Source organism: Salvelinus alpinus, chromosome 6 (assembly GCF_045679555.1).
Source record: "Salvelinus alpinus chromosome 6, SLU_Salpinus.1, whole genome shotgun sequence".
NCBI lineage: Eukaryota > Metazoa > Chordata > Actinopteri > Salmoniformes > Salmonidae > Salvelinus > Salvelinus alpinus.
This window is the reverse complement of record NC_092091.1, coordinates 70,894,408-70,910,991: the sequence shown is the minus strand read 5'-3', so window position 1 is coordinate 70,910,991 and position 16,584 is coordinate 70,894,408.

The window sequence follows — 16,584 nt, the reverse complement described above, 5'->3', positions numbered from 1 at the left end:
TTTTAATCAAATCAAATGTTATTGGTCACATACACGTGATTAGCAGATGTTATTGCGGGTGCTTGTAGCTCCGACAGTGCAGTAATATCTAACAAATTTCACAACATATACCCAACACACACACATCTTTGTAGGAATGAATTAAGACTTTATACATATGGACGAGCGATGTCAGAGCGGAACAGACTAAGATGCAGTAGAATAGTATAGAATACAGTATATACAAATGAAATGAGTAATGGCAGATATGTAAACATTATTAAAGTGACTAGTGTTCCATTTATGGCCAGTGATTTCAAGTCTGTGTATGTAGGCAGCAGCCTCTAATGTGCTAGTGATGGCTATTTAACAGTCTGATGGCCTTGAGATAGAAGCTGTTTTTCAGTCTCTCGGTCCCAGCTTTGATGCACCTGTACTGAACTCGCCTTCTGGATGATAGCGGGGTGAACAGGCAGTGGCTCGGGTGGTTGATGTCCTTGATGATCTTTTTGGCTACACGATTTCACCAAGAACTCGACACGTTTTTGCCATCCCAGACAAATGTTCAAGATCGGGTGAAATCCTATGAACTTGGGCTAGGATCACTATGTCAGGACTGGCGTAGTTTGAGCGGGTCAAGGACGCACCGACGATGGCTGTTCCGTTCTCCAGACCCCTGGCGGATGTCCTGATCATTTTCTGACATCAGAAATGTTGGTCGTACATCTTGTAGTATGAGCAGTGTTACGACGCGATTGGGCAAGGACTACTACCAATAGCCAATAAGCACTCAGGTGTGAGACCAAAACATTTATGGCGAAGAAAAAGCAACACGCACCGTGTGGACCGACGTGATGGGAGACAGATTGGTGGAGCTGTGGAGTGAACGTGTGGAGTGACCGTGTGGAGTGACCGTGTGGAGTGACCGTGTGGAGTGAACGTGGCTGCATTTTCAATAATACAAGTTTCATATTACCTCCAACTTCCTTCGTAGAATAGAAACTGTATATTGTCCACGTCTGCCAGCCATTTGTGGGTCCATATTTCTGCACCCCTGGGTCCATATTTCTGCACCCCTGGGTCCATATTTCTGCACATAATAATGTGTACACCAATAAAGCAGCATACTGTTTGCATTTTTTTCAGAAGCCAACCAATTAAAACGCAGGGCAGGATCAACTAGGGAGTCACGGTGTAATGTAAGCACCCACGTCCTGGGGTTGAAGATTGACTGAATGATAGATTTGGGACGAGGAAATGTTAGCAAGTTAAGATCTTAGATTTTTTGTGTGGTGTATACCCAGCATTACTACATTTACATTTGTCATTTACCAGATGCTCCATCTGGAGCGACTTACTGTAGTGAGTGCATACATTTTCGTACTGGTCTCCCATGGGAACTGTGGTGTTGCGAGCACAATGATCTACCAACTGAGCCAAACAGGACATCAAAGTGAACCAAAGTCCTTTGTTTAAACAAAGTTCCATGGAGCTTGGATAGTCTTCAGCTGCTCTCCATGTGGAAAACCACCAATGCAGCCCAGGTGCTGTTAATTTAAACCATAATGAGGCCACTCAGGCCAGGTGACCGGTAGAGCAGGTGGTTATGGGCCGTGTAGTCTTTACCATGGCAGCCATCTTAGGCAGTGGTGTAAAGTACTTAAGTAAAAATACTTTTAAGTACTACTTAAGTTGTTTTTTGGGGCATCTGTACTTTACTATTTTTACTCCTTACATTTACCCTGACACCCAACAGTACTCGTTAAATTTTGAATGCTTAGCAGGAGAGGAAAATTGTCTAATTCACGCACTTATCAAGACAACATCCCTGGTCATCCCTAGTGCCTCTGATCTGGCAGACTCACTAAACACAAGTGCTTCATTTGTAAATGATGTCTGAGTATTGAATTGTGCCCCTGGCTATCCGTAACTTTAAAAAAACAAGAAAATCATGTCATATGGTTTGCTTAATATAAGACATTTTAAATGATTTATACTTAAGTACATTTAAAAAAAAATACTTTGATACTTTTACTCAAGTAGTATTTTACTGGGTGACTTTCACTGGAGTAATTTTCTTTTAAGGTATTTTTACACTAGTATGAAAATTGTGTACTTTTTCCACCACTGATCTTAGGGTAGACACCTCCTGTGACAGCAGGCTCACTGTGTGGCATGCCCGCAGGTGGAGGGGCTTGTCACATGTGTGTGGTAGTCCAACAGCATGAGAGACAGGGGTTTAAGCAAGAAACATTTTACTTTAATAACAATTTAAATTTGATTTATTAAGATCCCCATTAGCCGACGCCAATGACGACAGCTAGTCTTACTGGGGCCTCACATAAAAAAAAAGATAAACAGACAAAATACTTCACAATTGACATACATTTAAAAACATGAACATGTAGTGTGTGTATGCATCGATCAGTTCCACATACATGTCAGTACAGACACACAAGTAGGTCACATGTCAGTACATACACACAAGTAGGTCACATGTCAGTACAGACACACAAGTAGGTCACATGTCAGTACAGACACACAAGTAGGTCACATGTCAGTACAGACACACAAGTAGGTCACATGTCAGTACAGACACACAAGTAGGTCACATGTCAGTACAGACACACAAGTAGGTCACATGTCAGTACAGACACACAAGTAGGTCACATGTCAGTACAGACACACAAGTAGGTCACATGTCAGTACAGACACACAAGTAGGTCACATGTCAGTACAGACACACAAGTAGGTCACATGTCAGTACAGACACACAAGTAGGTCACATGTCAGTACATACACACAAGTAGGTCACATGTCAGTACATACACACAAGTAGGTCACATGTCAGTACAGACACACAAGTAGGTCACATGTCAGTACAGACACACAAGTAGGTCACATGTCAGTACAGACACACAAGTAGGTCACATGTCAGTACAGACACACAAGTAGGTCACATGTCAGTACAGACACACAAGTAGGTCACATGTCAGTACAGACACACAAGTAGGTCACATGTCAGTACAGACACACAAGTAGGTCACATGTCAGTACAGACACACAAGTAGGTCACATGTCAGTACAGACACACAAGTAGGTCACATGTCAGTACAGACACACAAGTAGGTCACATGTCAGTACAGACACACAAGTAGGTCACATGTCAGTACAGACACACAAGTAGGTCACATGTCAGTACAGACACACAAGTAGGTCACATGTCAGTACAGACACACAAGTAGGTCACATGTCAGTACAGACACACAAGTAGGTCACATGTCAGTACAGACACACAAGTAGGTCACATGTCAGTACAGACACACAAGTAGGTCACATGTCAGTACAGACACACAAGTAGGTCACATGTCAGTACAGACACACAAGTAGGTCACATGTCAGTACAGACACACAAGTAGGTCACATGTCAGTACAGACACACAAGTAGGTCACATGTCAGTACAGACACACAAGTAGGTCACATGTCAGTACAGACACACAAGTAGGTCACATGTCAGTACATACACACAAGTAGGTCACATGTCAGTACATACACACAAGTAGGTCACATGTCAGTACAGACACACAAGTAGGTCACATGTCAGTACAGACACACAAGTAGGTCACATGTCAGTACAGACACACAAGTAGGTCACATGTCAGTACATACACACAAGTAGGTCACATGTCAGTACATACACACAAGTAGGTCACATGTCAGTACAGACACACAAGTAGGTCACATGTCAGTACAGACACACAAGTAGGTCACATGTCAGTACAGACACACAAGTAGGTCACATGTCAGTACAGACACACAAGTAGGTCACATGTCAGTACATACACACAAGTAGGTCACATGTCAGTACAGACACACAAGTAGGTCACATGTCAGTACATACACACAAGTAGGTCACATGTCAGTACAGACACACAAGTAGGTCACATGTCAGTACATACACACAAGTAGGTCACATGTCAGTACATACACACAAGTAGGTCACATGTCAGTACAGACACACAAGTAGGTCACATGTCAGTACAGACACACAAGTAGGTCACATGTCAGTACAGACACACAAGTAGGTCACATGTCAGTACATACACACAAGTAGGTCACATGTCAGTACATACACACAAGTAGGTCACATGTCAGTACAGACACACAAGTAGGTCACATGTCAGTACAGACACACAAGTAGGTCACATGTCAGTACAGACACACAAGTAGGTCACATGTCAGTACAGACACACAAGTAGGTCACATGTCAGTACAGACACACAAGTAGGTCACATGTCAGTACAGACACACAAGTAGGTCACATGTCAGTACAGACACACAAGTAGGTCACATGTCAGTACAGACACACAAGTAGGTCACATGTCAGTACAGACACACAAGTAGGTCACATGTCAGTACAGACACACAAGTAGGTCACATGTCAGTACAGACACACAAGTAGGTCACATGTCAGTACAGACACACAAGTAGGTCACATGTCAGTACAGACACACAAGTAGGTCACATGTCAGTACAGACACACAAGTAGGTCACATGTCAGTACAGACACACAAGTAGGTCACATGTCAGTACAGACACACAAGTAGGTCACATGTCAGTACAGACACACAAGTAGGTCACATGTCAGTACAGACACACAAGTAGGTCACATGTCAGTACAGACACACAAGTAGGTCACATGTCAGTACAGACACACAAGTAGGTCACATGTCAGTACAGACACACAAGTAGGTCACATGTCAGTACATACACACAAGTAGGTCACATGTCAGTACAGACACACAAGTAGGTCACATGTCAGTACATACACACAAGTAGGTCACATGTCAGTACATACACACAAGTAGGTCACATGTCAGTACATACACACAAGTAGGTCACATGTCAGTACATACACACAAGTAGGTCACATGTCAGTACAGACACACAAGTAGGTCGTTGTGCTTTATTCATTTATTGAAACGAGGAGTAACTCAAAACGGGAAAAGGCATCTCGGAATGACAACTTTGGGGGAAACTAGGGGAGCTGCCTCTTACCCCACACAGTCTATTCCTATACAGGGGAGCTCCCTCTTACCCCACGCAGTCTATTCCTATGCAGGGGAGCTGCCTCTTACCCCACACAGTCTATTCCTATACAGGGGAGCTCCCTCTTACCCCACGCAGTCTATTCCTATGCAGGGGAGCTGCCTCTTACCCCACGCAGTCTATTCCTATGCAGGGGAGCTGCCTCTTACCCCACGCAGTCTATTCCTATGCAGGGGAGCTGCCTCTTACCCCACGCAGTCTATTCCTATGCAGGGGAGCTGCCTCTTACCCCACGCAGTCTATTCCTATGCAGGGGAGCTGCCTCTTACCCCACGCAGTCTATTCCTATGCAGGGGAGCTGCCTCTTACCCCACGCAGTCTATTCCTATGCAGGGGAGCTGCCTCTTACCCCACACAGTCTATTCCTATACAGGGGAGCTCCCTCTTACCCCACGCAGTCTATTCCTATGCAGGGGAGCTGCCTCTTACCCCACGCAGTCTATTCCTATGCAGGGGAGCTGCCTCTTACCCCACGCAGTCTATTCCTATGCAGGGGAGCTGCCTCTTACCCCACGCAGTCTATTCCTATGCAGGGGAGCTGCCTCTTACCCCACGCAGTCTATTCCTATGCAGGGGAGCTGCCTCTTACCCCAGACAGTCTATTCCTATGCAGGGGAGCTGCCTCTTACCCCACGCAGTCTTCTCCTATGCAGGGGAGCTGCCTCTTACCCCACGCAGTCTGTTCCTATGCAGGGGAGCTGCCTCTTACCCCACGCAGTCTATTCCTATGCAGGGGAGCTGCCTCTTACCCCACGCAGTCTGTTCCTATGCAGGGGAGCTGCCTCTTACCCCACGCAGTCTATTCCTATGCAGGGGAGCTGCCTCTTACCCCACACAGTCTTCTCCTACGCAGGGGAGCTGCCTCTTACCCCACGCAGTCTATTCCTATGCAGGGGAGCTGCCTCTTACCCCACACAGTCTTCTCCTACGCAGGGGAGCTGCCTCTTACCCCACGCAGTCTTCTCCTACGCAGGGGAGCTGCCTCTTACCCCACGCAGTCTTCTCCTATGCAGGGGAGCTGCCTCTTACCCCACGCAGTCTTCTCCTATGCAGGGGAGCTGCCTCTTACCCCACGCAGTCTTCTCCTATGCAGGGGAGCTGCCTCTTACCCCACGCAGTCTTCTCCTATGCAGGGGAGCTGCCTCTTACCCCACGCAGTCTGTTCCTATGCAGGGGAGCTGCCTCTTACCCCACGCAGTCTTCTCCTATGCAGGGGAGCTGCCTCTTACCCCACGCAGTCTTCTCCTATGCAGGGGAGCTGCCTTTTACCCCACGCAGTCTTCTCCTATGCAGGGGAGCTGCCTCTTACCCCACGCAGTCTTCTCCTATGCAGGGGAGCTGCCTCTTACCCCACGCAGTCTTCTCCTATGCAGGGGAGCTGCCTCTTACCCCACGCATTCTTCTCCTATGCAGGGGAGCTGCCTCTTACCCCACGCAGTCTTCTCCTATGCGGGGGAGCTGCCTCTTACCCCACACAGTCTTCTCCTATGCAGGGGAGCTGCCTCTTACCCCACGCAGTCTTTTCCTATGCAGGGGAGCTGCCTCTTACCCCACGCAGTCTTCTCCTATGCAGGGGAGCTGCCTCTTACCCCACGCAGTCTTCTCCTATGCAGGGGAGCTGCCTCTTACCCCACGCAGTCTATTCCTATGCAGGGTAGCTGATGTAGCACATGGGGATGTGTGAAGCCCCAGCCTGAAGTGTCCCCAGCCTGAAGTGTCCCCACTTGCGCCGCCGAATAGCTAGCTTTTCGCATGTGGCAACTGGCAAGACACTTCGGGAGGGAGGTCACATGTGCTAGTAAAGCAGAGGTCCTGGTTCTGAGCCTCGGTGTGAGCCCAATCAGGAGGAAGTGGTACCCGCTAAGCACCGTGACATCCATTATACTAACCCCTGTAAAGCTGTTTGTGGCTGCTGGGACAGGAGTCTTCAAAACGTAGCTCACAGCAATGGCACCCACTAGAGCTTTTACTAGCAGTTCCACTCTTGTGTTGGCAACCCTTGATTGCAGCCAGGTGTCAGGGCTCCACATCTGCAGTCAATAAGATGATTAATTCACCAGAAAACCACACCCCTGGCTACGTACCAATTCTCCCAAATAGTGGCTACATCCCAATTCTCCCAAACAGTGGCTAAGGAGGGTGTGAGAGGCACTTCCCTATCCACACACCCCTCAAGATGCCACAACTGAATGTGGAATAAGGCCAATTCTATTTGATCCGGGAATTAGTGCGCTTGACATTTACAGGTAATTTCAGATTGAGCCGACATATGCAGTGTTTACCATGAATGTGGTCTCCACGAACATTGCCTGTAAAAGGTGCATAGCCGAAAGGGGGATATTGGATGAAATACCGGCCTAAATGTATTAACTGAGTCACTATAAATAAGGACATCTACTAAATATTATTGCCGTTATATTTTACCCAACGTTGGGATGTTCCTTCTCCGTGTTATTTTGCTTATTTTAATACGCTGTCATCCAGCCAATTATCGCGTTAAGACAATGAGACTCTGTGACCTTTGCACCCCCCCTCTTTTTATTCCCCCTTTTCTTTCTCACTCTTTTTCTTGCCCTCATGCCCCTGGGGAGCCTACGGTTCACCGGCGTAAAGCATCCCTCTCTTCTGGATCATCACTCTTTACTTCTGTTCCCCCCACCTCCTTATTATCCTCCCCCTCTCCTTCTCTCCCCCTTCTTCTCTTCCATCCTTCCCTCCCCCCTCCTCTTCTCCCCTACTCTTCCTCCCCTCTCCTCTTCTCCCCGCTTCTCCCCCTCCCCCTCTCGTCCACCCCCTCATCTCCCCCTCCCCCTCTCCCCCTCCCCCTCATCTCCCCCTCCCCCTCTCGTCCACCCCCTCTTCTCCCCCTCCCCCTCTCGTCCACCCCCTCTTCTCCACCTCCACTTCTCGTCCACCCCCTCTTCTCCCCCTCCCCCTCTCGTCCACCCCCTCTTCTCCACCTCCACTTCTCGTCCACCCCCTCTTCTCCCCCTCCCCTCTCGTCCACCCCCTCTTCTCCCCCTCCCCCTCTCGTCCACCCCCTCTTCTCCACCTCCACTTCTCGTCCACCCCCTCTTCTCCCCCTCCCCCTCTTGTCCACCCCCTCTTCTCCACCTCCACTTCTCATCCACCCCCTCTTCTCCCCCTCCCCTCTCGTCCACCCCCTCTTCTCCCCCTCCACTTCTCGTCCACCCCCTCTTCTCCCCCTCCCCTCTCGTCCACCCCCTCTTCTCCCCCTCCCCTCTCGTCCACCCCCTCATCTCCCCCTCCCCCTCTCGTCCACTCCCTCTTCTCACCCTCTCCCTCTCATCCACCCCCTCTTCTCCACCTCCACTTCTCGTCCACCCCCTCTTCTCCCCCTCCCCTCTCTCTTCTCCCCCTCCCCTCTCTCTTCTCCCCCTCCACTTCTCGTCCACCCCCTCTTCTCCCCCTCCACTTCTCGTCCACCCCCTCTTCTCCACCTCCACTTCTCATCCACCCCCTCTTCTCCCCCTCCCCTCTCGTCCACCCCCTCATCTCCCCCTCCCCCTCTCGTCCACCCCCTCATCTCCCCCTCCCCCTCTCGTCCACCCCCTCTCCTTCCCACATATCAGGAATTCAGCAGCCTTCCACCTCCAATCACATTTTAATGGGATGCCGATATCCTTTTCCAGAAGAGGGTATCTGGGTCAGATGACTCTTTCCCACACACACATACAGAGACACACGCATACACACACAACGCATACACACACACACACACATACAGAGACACACGCATACACACACACACACATACAGAAACACACGCATACACACACACACACACACACACACACACACACACACACACACACACACACACACACACACACACACACACACACACACACACACACACACACACACACACACACACACACACACACACACACACACACACACACACACACACACACACACACACACACACACACACACACACACACAGCCCAGTGGAGCTGCCATCAGTCAAAGCGGCACGGTGGGTCTGGGGGCATTTACATAGATAGATGATGGAGCGATTACAGGGCACCAGGGTTATTAATCATGCTGGTGAGGAGAGCGAGAGGCCCACTGTGCTCCTCTATAGGGGTGGATCTCTACCTAGGGTATAGTCTCTACTGTAACTCCTGAGCCTTGGTCTATGTGCCTAACCACTGTGTTTGATATAAGGCCTAGAAATGCTCTGTTTCTTTCACCATTAACCATTTCCATCCACAGTTTTATGCGAGTAAAGTCATACCGTATTAAAAGAAAATCATGACAGCTATGATGGAACCAGGACGTTTCGGTACAATTGTATAAACGCCGACAGATAATTTGTTTGTTCGACATGGTGGGATCTTTTAGTGTCGGTAAAATGAATTATGTGAGAAGTGGTGGTGGAAATGCCTTTATGCCCAAAAATTGATATAAGAGCCATCGTATGGAAGTAAACTTGGAGTCACACAATGATATGGTGTGTGGTCTTCTCCTAGGGAAACCATGCAGTTTATTAGTCTACAGATGAAATCATTTATGATGAACTTCCCAGGGTGGTGAAAGTGCACAGTGATGATATTGATGCTCCTTTCCAATAAATATTGAGGGGTTTATTCTGGTGACATGATGACCGATGCTATGACTTATCCATAATAATCTCATCATGTGGACTAGCCTTCCAGCACAGCCTACCTGCACTGTATCTGCCAGCTGTTGGCTAGAGCGCACGTGCCCAGACCAGACTAGGCACATTTGCTATTTAACACAACAGTTTTTGTGACAAAACTAGAGTTGAAAATGTGATGGAAACATATTTAACTTTAGATTTTTACTAGGTACATGAAAACTTAAGCGAAAAAACACATTTTGTGTGCACTACATCTCATCGCACACAGATTTTTATCCGCAACACGTCCGTGTAGAAAATGCGCATATTTTCTTTATGCGGATTCTAGAATATTCACATGAAAATGTGTCGCCAATCAGATGGAAACCTGCTATTGAAGTACTTAAATGTCAGTTTAATTTAATGTCAGTGACAATTTTATGGACATTCAGAAATTTTTTAAAGTCGTCATATGTAATGTTTTCACATGGAGCGACCCCATGCTTACTGTAAGTGTACTAAAACATGCAATCTTTAGCACTTTAACATTTCATACCACCCTAGTTTCTGGTGATTTGATGAATTTTGAATCGTGAGTGGTGGCTCTAAATATGACGGGCTGGGCGGACGAGGTGATGGCCTAATCTACAGAGACAGGTGAAGTACTCCGCTCCTCCTGGCCGTTTGCTTTGGTAAATGTATCTGCCATTCCGTGACCTCAATGGGACGTGACACATCAACTCCCACCCCCCACCACCACCACTACATCCCACCACCATGTTTCTAAGAGGGAGACCAGTGTTTTGGCTATATTGCTCCTGATCAGTCTTTAAATGGTCTATGTTTTTATCTCAACCATGTTGTGAAGCCAAAGGCACATTTTCACATGTGGACAATTACGTTATTCAAATTCCAATGTATTGAATCCAATTTATTGTATTCTAATAACTTAGTCAAAAAAATGGCTGCTAGGCCATGCCTTAACAGACATTGATAATGTTATGAATATCCAAGAAGGGTTGTCTAATAGAGACGGACAGATAGATGGATGGATGATAAACGAGTGGATGAATGGATGCATGGGTAGGTGGATATAGATGGATTGACGTATATCTTGGTAGATCAGTCACAGTGACAACGAACGCTCTGTGAAGAATGATGCATATGGGCTTCTGGAAATGAAAATGTGATGACTCGGAATTTACATTTGATCCAGCTGGCGAGATTATCAGTATAGGCTGCTGTCACAAACTAGCGTACGGTCTCCCCACAAGCACAGCTGTGTCATGCCACAACAAGTCAACACATTCATATAAACATAGAGGTTTGAGGTGTGTGGGAGTTATGCGGTAGCCGATTTCATTATTTTAAATTAGTCGGATCCACATCCACAACAACTTTATCGCCACGTTTTTAAAAGATTGCTGTTAACAATTGAATACGTTACTTGGGGAATTGTTCTAATTTGATGAGTGTAGATATGCGACTTGTCACTCTGCCAATCACTCCATTAGCTCTGAGCCTTGCCTGATGACATCATTCTGTGTCCTTTTGACACAAGTCAATTTGATTACCCTAGGAGGCTTAAAAAGATTGGAAGCAACACAATGGTCTCAAATGATATTGCTTTAGAACACACAGATGGAACATAGATCTACTCAACACCTGCCTTCCTATTACGTAAGATTAGATTAAAAACAGAAAATCTAAACTGTGTCCAACCTCAAGCAAGGCAACACTTTGTCTTGTCTACAAGATACAATATGAATGCTATATGAGCAGTTCCTTTACTAACTACAGGACATTCAGTAATACAGAAGAAACATAAATACATTTCTTTGCATCCTGCAAGGCTCCTTTCCTGTCTTCCATGATGTCCAGTCCCGGTCTCTATTCCAATGTCCACAGGCCACACTAACATACAAATGAGTATGAAACCATATATCAGAGATGCATTCTAAACAGTGGACACTGGAACACAGCCTCCGTCTGCATAGCGAGCCTCAGTGCTGCCGCCCTGAAATACACCTCCAGTGAGTGACTTTGATTGGCTAATTCCTCAGTGGTCAGTCTGGGGCCTGCCACCGGGGGGAAAGGAGGGTTTAAATGATGTGGAGAAATGTCAGTGGACGTCAGGAGGCTCACCACCCCGATCAATCAATCAGGCTGGCCTGATCCCCCTGTTGGGTGTGTGTGTGTGTGTGTGTGTGTGTGTGTGTGTGTGTGTGTGTGTGTGTGTGTGTGTGTGTGTGTGTGTGTGTGTGTGTGTGTGTGTGTGTGTGTGTGTGTGTGTGTGTGTGTGTGTGTGTGTGTGTGTGTGTGTGTGTGTGTGTGTGTGTGTGTGTGTGTGTGTGTGTGTGTGTGGAGAGATGGTGGGGGACGTACCCTAAACATATTAACTTTCCCCATTCATCAATTACCCTGGAAACTGGAGTCTGTCAGAGGGATGAGCAGATGGTGTGTGTGTGTGTATGTGTGTGTGCGCGTGCGCGGGCGGGCGGGAGCGAGAGACAGCAGGGTTCAGTACGCTCACTCAGGAGGCTGCAGGATAACTAATCAATCTACCTGCCTCAGAGAGCAGGAGAGGAACAGGGAGAGCCGATGAGCAGAGAGCAAGCCAAGGAGGTGCCTGCACATTCTTCAGAAAGGGGGTGAAAATATGATTCCCTGCATCCTTCTCAAACACATTGGAGAAGGTCTGCACTTCCTCCCTAATTTTCTCCAATGTATTGGAAGGAGAGGAGAGAGAATGCAAGGAATTGAGGCAAGACTTTTGAGATTCACTCAGCATCTAAAGAGTCTATTAAATCAAAACAGAATGGGAGCCTTCAGAGGTTAAAACACAACAACATTTCTTCTGACGCTGCATGAGTACACATCAGATTAATTGAATTGATAAAATCATGTTTATTGTGAGCAGCAAATAGTGATGTGAATATTAATTCAATCAATCAATCACACAGCTTGGAAAGAGAACTGAATGGTCTCCACCCGCAAACATCTGGATATCGGTACTGATTGAATATAGTAGTCACCAACACTGTAGAATCCCTTTGTCAGTTTCGGCCAAATTCTCTCCACCTATGTCTTGTACAGTAATACAGCTACAAATAATTGAAAATGTTAATGCATTTATGTGTGGGCTATAAAACGTTCAAGAATTTTGAGGCCTAAAATCAAATGCTCAAACATTCAGGCAAATGGGTAGGACCCAAAATAAGTAGTCTCTCCAAGTGCCTGATTTCAATCACTATGGTAAGCAGGAAATTAACTGGCCTTCGAAGCCCTACCTGGTACATAAAGGCTTGACCTTCTAAGGTCCTTCCTGTTACACTTGCATACAGGTAGCTGAATCTTGTCTTGAGGAGACTTCATAACCTCAGACAATATGAGCCCAGGTGATTTTTCCTCCCCCCAAAAAACGTTTTGAAGCTCCTTAAAATCACTTCTCACCCTGAAGACTAAACTACAAACTCCTTTCAGAGGGCAGATGTGTTTTCTCTCTCTCTCTCTCCCTCCTCCTCTCCTCCTACCTGCTCTTAAATGTGTACCGGCGGCTCTAGGCCTGTCATATAGCATCAGCGCTCCGCTGATTACTTCCACCTTGTCTCCCTCGTCAGGGAATGATTCTGACACGCACTCACACCCTGCTTTCTCCGCATCAATATGCGTGCGACGGAATAACTGCAGACAGTAAATAAATAATGAAAGAGGAGAGAGAGAGAGAGAGAGAGAGGGAGGGTGGGTGGGAGAGTGACACATCGAGCTTCCCTCTCTTTTTCTCTCTGTCTCGCTTTCCTCTCCTGTGTGGTGTGACTCACCCAGAGTGGCCAAGTGTTATGTCGTGCACTGGGGAAGGCGCGCGCACGTGTGTGTGTGCACTGCGCATACATGAACGATCGCCTCACAGACAGAGTTGGATGTGAGGGTGTAGGTTTGATGCGTTTTGTTTGGAGAAAGAGCCCATTTAGAATACACATTAGGATTAACATAAAACGGATAGAAAACACAGCAGCTGTATACTTTAAGATGGAAAAATATCACTTAAGAACGGGAAGCATAGAAATAACGCATATAGAACAGCTCTACTGCTTCTTATACATGCTTTCAATGAGAATGAATGATCTATAAATCGCATTTCTATGTGAATTTGGTCAGGTCGCCCAAAAAGTGACATATTGCACCTATTTAATCCCATCGTTTTCTGTTATAAGGCTCTAAAAATATTACTGAATGATGTATCAATGCATTTCCAGCAAATATTGAAATAATAAAGGGTCTCAATGAAAGATGTGCAGTGTCACATGTTTAGTGTAAATTGTCACACGACCAGAGCTGTTTACTTCCTGGTTGCACCATGAGAAGAGGATGGCTGCATCAAAGCTCCTCAACAAAAGGTTAGTAAAGTATGTTAACATAAAGATAGGACAAAGATTTTTGGTACACATCATCTTTAAGGTGTCTAGTATTGATATATGCATTTGCAATTACTCAACTTTGTTCAGTGTGGTCATAGAATGTGTAAACATGTTGACGGCAACAATAGTGACCGGCGGGATAACACAGTGCATCTAGGTATACACATAGTTATACACATACATAGTTCTTGTTTTACCTAACTTTCTACTCTGTTCTTTCTTTTAGTTTCACTTTGAGTCAAGTTCTGGATATGTTGGATCTAGGTGACTGCCCAGACAAGGCATGCAACATTGCAGTTATCCCTCAAAATGAGAAAGATGCTGTCCTGAGTGATGGTGATAGCGATGGGTCAGATATGGACTATGGACAGGCCATTTGCCAGCCAGGCTATTGAATGCATATGCTGAACCTATGCAAACAGATCATGACAGGAACAACGTTATCAGTGATGATGACCTACCCCCCCCAACCACAACCTCCCCCACCCCCCTCCATTGTTGATAATGAAGAGCCAAGGGCCTCTACCCGCCAGAGGGTCCAGTCAGAAGAGCCAAGGGCCTCTACAAGCCATAGGGGTCAGCCAGAAGAGCCAAGGGAAAAGCTGCAGGTGGTCAAAAATAAAGATTGAGTGTTCAAATGATCGAAGAGGCCTGCCACCAATGTGATTCCAAAACACATAGTATACAGCCCAAATATGCACAAGTTTGGCACGAAACCACTGAGCCACGGAAGGAGATCTTTACTGGCTGCTACTGTTGAAGATCAGGCATGATATGACAAAGCTTCTCACTGGCCAATCAACACGATGCACCGGTTCCAGAGAAGTCGTCATTGTGACAAACGTACTACCTATGCATGTGAGAAATGCAAAGCGCCACTGCACATTGAGTGCTTCAAGATATACCATGGACAGTAGAAAAGGAGATAAGAGCGAATGAAAAAGGGCTGAAAAAGACATTAAAAGAAAAATAGAAAAATCGATAAAGGGTTAGAAGAAGCAGTACAACGGACTCTAGGAAGAAAAGAAAAGTAGACGGAAAAGACAATCAAAATTACTGAAATGTTTTTGGAAAAGAAGGTCAATTTATTCAAGACATACTGTATGACAGTAGGACTGACTGATCACAGTTCAAAATAGTGATGCACAAACTAATCTTGCACTTGGTTCTGAAGCCTACCTCTATGGTATATAAGCACTCATTGTGCAGTGGCGCTTTTTAAATATATATATAATTGTATTTTGTTCAGTGTAGGCCTCTACTTGAATGCATATTCTACAGGCTACCTCTATCCTAAATGTTACCTTTATGTTCAGTGGGAATGAATCACACGACTGCTATACAGTTGTTAGTGAATGTTGCACTAAAATGTCACAATGACAATGTTACAATGAACATTGCACTAAAGTACAAGTTCAAATGTTACAATAAAGTTACAATATTAATGTTTCAATACATGTTGCACTAAAGTAACAATGTTGAAATACGTTGATGGTTGTTGTTTTTTTGTCTTTGCTCTCAGTATTCATATCGGTGTAGTGTAATGGTTTTTGATATGTAAAATAGTCACACTAGAGTGACGGGGCATTCTAGTGGCAATGCTGGGGACTGCTAGTGACAGAGTTTTAAATGTGTTAATAACTGGGTTGGGATATATAAGAACTTTGATAACTGCATAGGAGAAATATGTTAATTCAGAATACGTAACATTATACCACCGGTCACAATTGTGACCGACCATTGATTACTTCAAAGGGTTACTAATGACACTTGATTTGGATATTTTCATGTCTGGGAAAAATGTGGAATGAAATGGGTTAAAGGATGAAACCTGCACCGTCAGGATACTGACGCATCACTTCCTCTCAACTGGAAACTCCATATTTCCCATCAACAACATTCCCATTCCCTGAGCAGCGTTCCAGTATTCATTGATTCCAAGAAAGTGACTGTGCGTTTTCCCTGTGCTAGTCCTGTGTGCCAGGGAAAACTCCTTAACGGTGTGAGCATCCCTCCCTCCCCTGCAGTCAGAAATCCCTAAAGGGATTACCAGGAGGACCACAAGGACTCCAAATCTCAGTGAAGGGCATGGTTGGGGGTAAGCATCTAATCTCCTGGATGTATTCCCCCTGGAAGATAAAAGGGCATCACCATAGAAATAGAATCCATAGAAAGGGCTTGCAACGTCCACTCATTACGCCATCATGGATTTCAATGGAGAAGCCCGTTCTATATTCTGTTTCTATGGGCATCACACATTAAGGCAACTCACTAATTATGACAGTGTACAGTTAGGTGGTGTAGGTTTGTTGTTTAGGGCTGGTTTCCTAGACACAAATTCAGTTTGTAGTCTGGACTAAATTGCATACTGGAGAATGGAATGTCCTTTGTCTATGTTTTTGGGCCCTAGGTCTAGGTTTAATTTTGGACCGGGAAAACGGACGTTTTCTATCCTAATGAAATCCTAT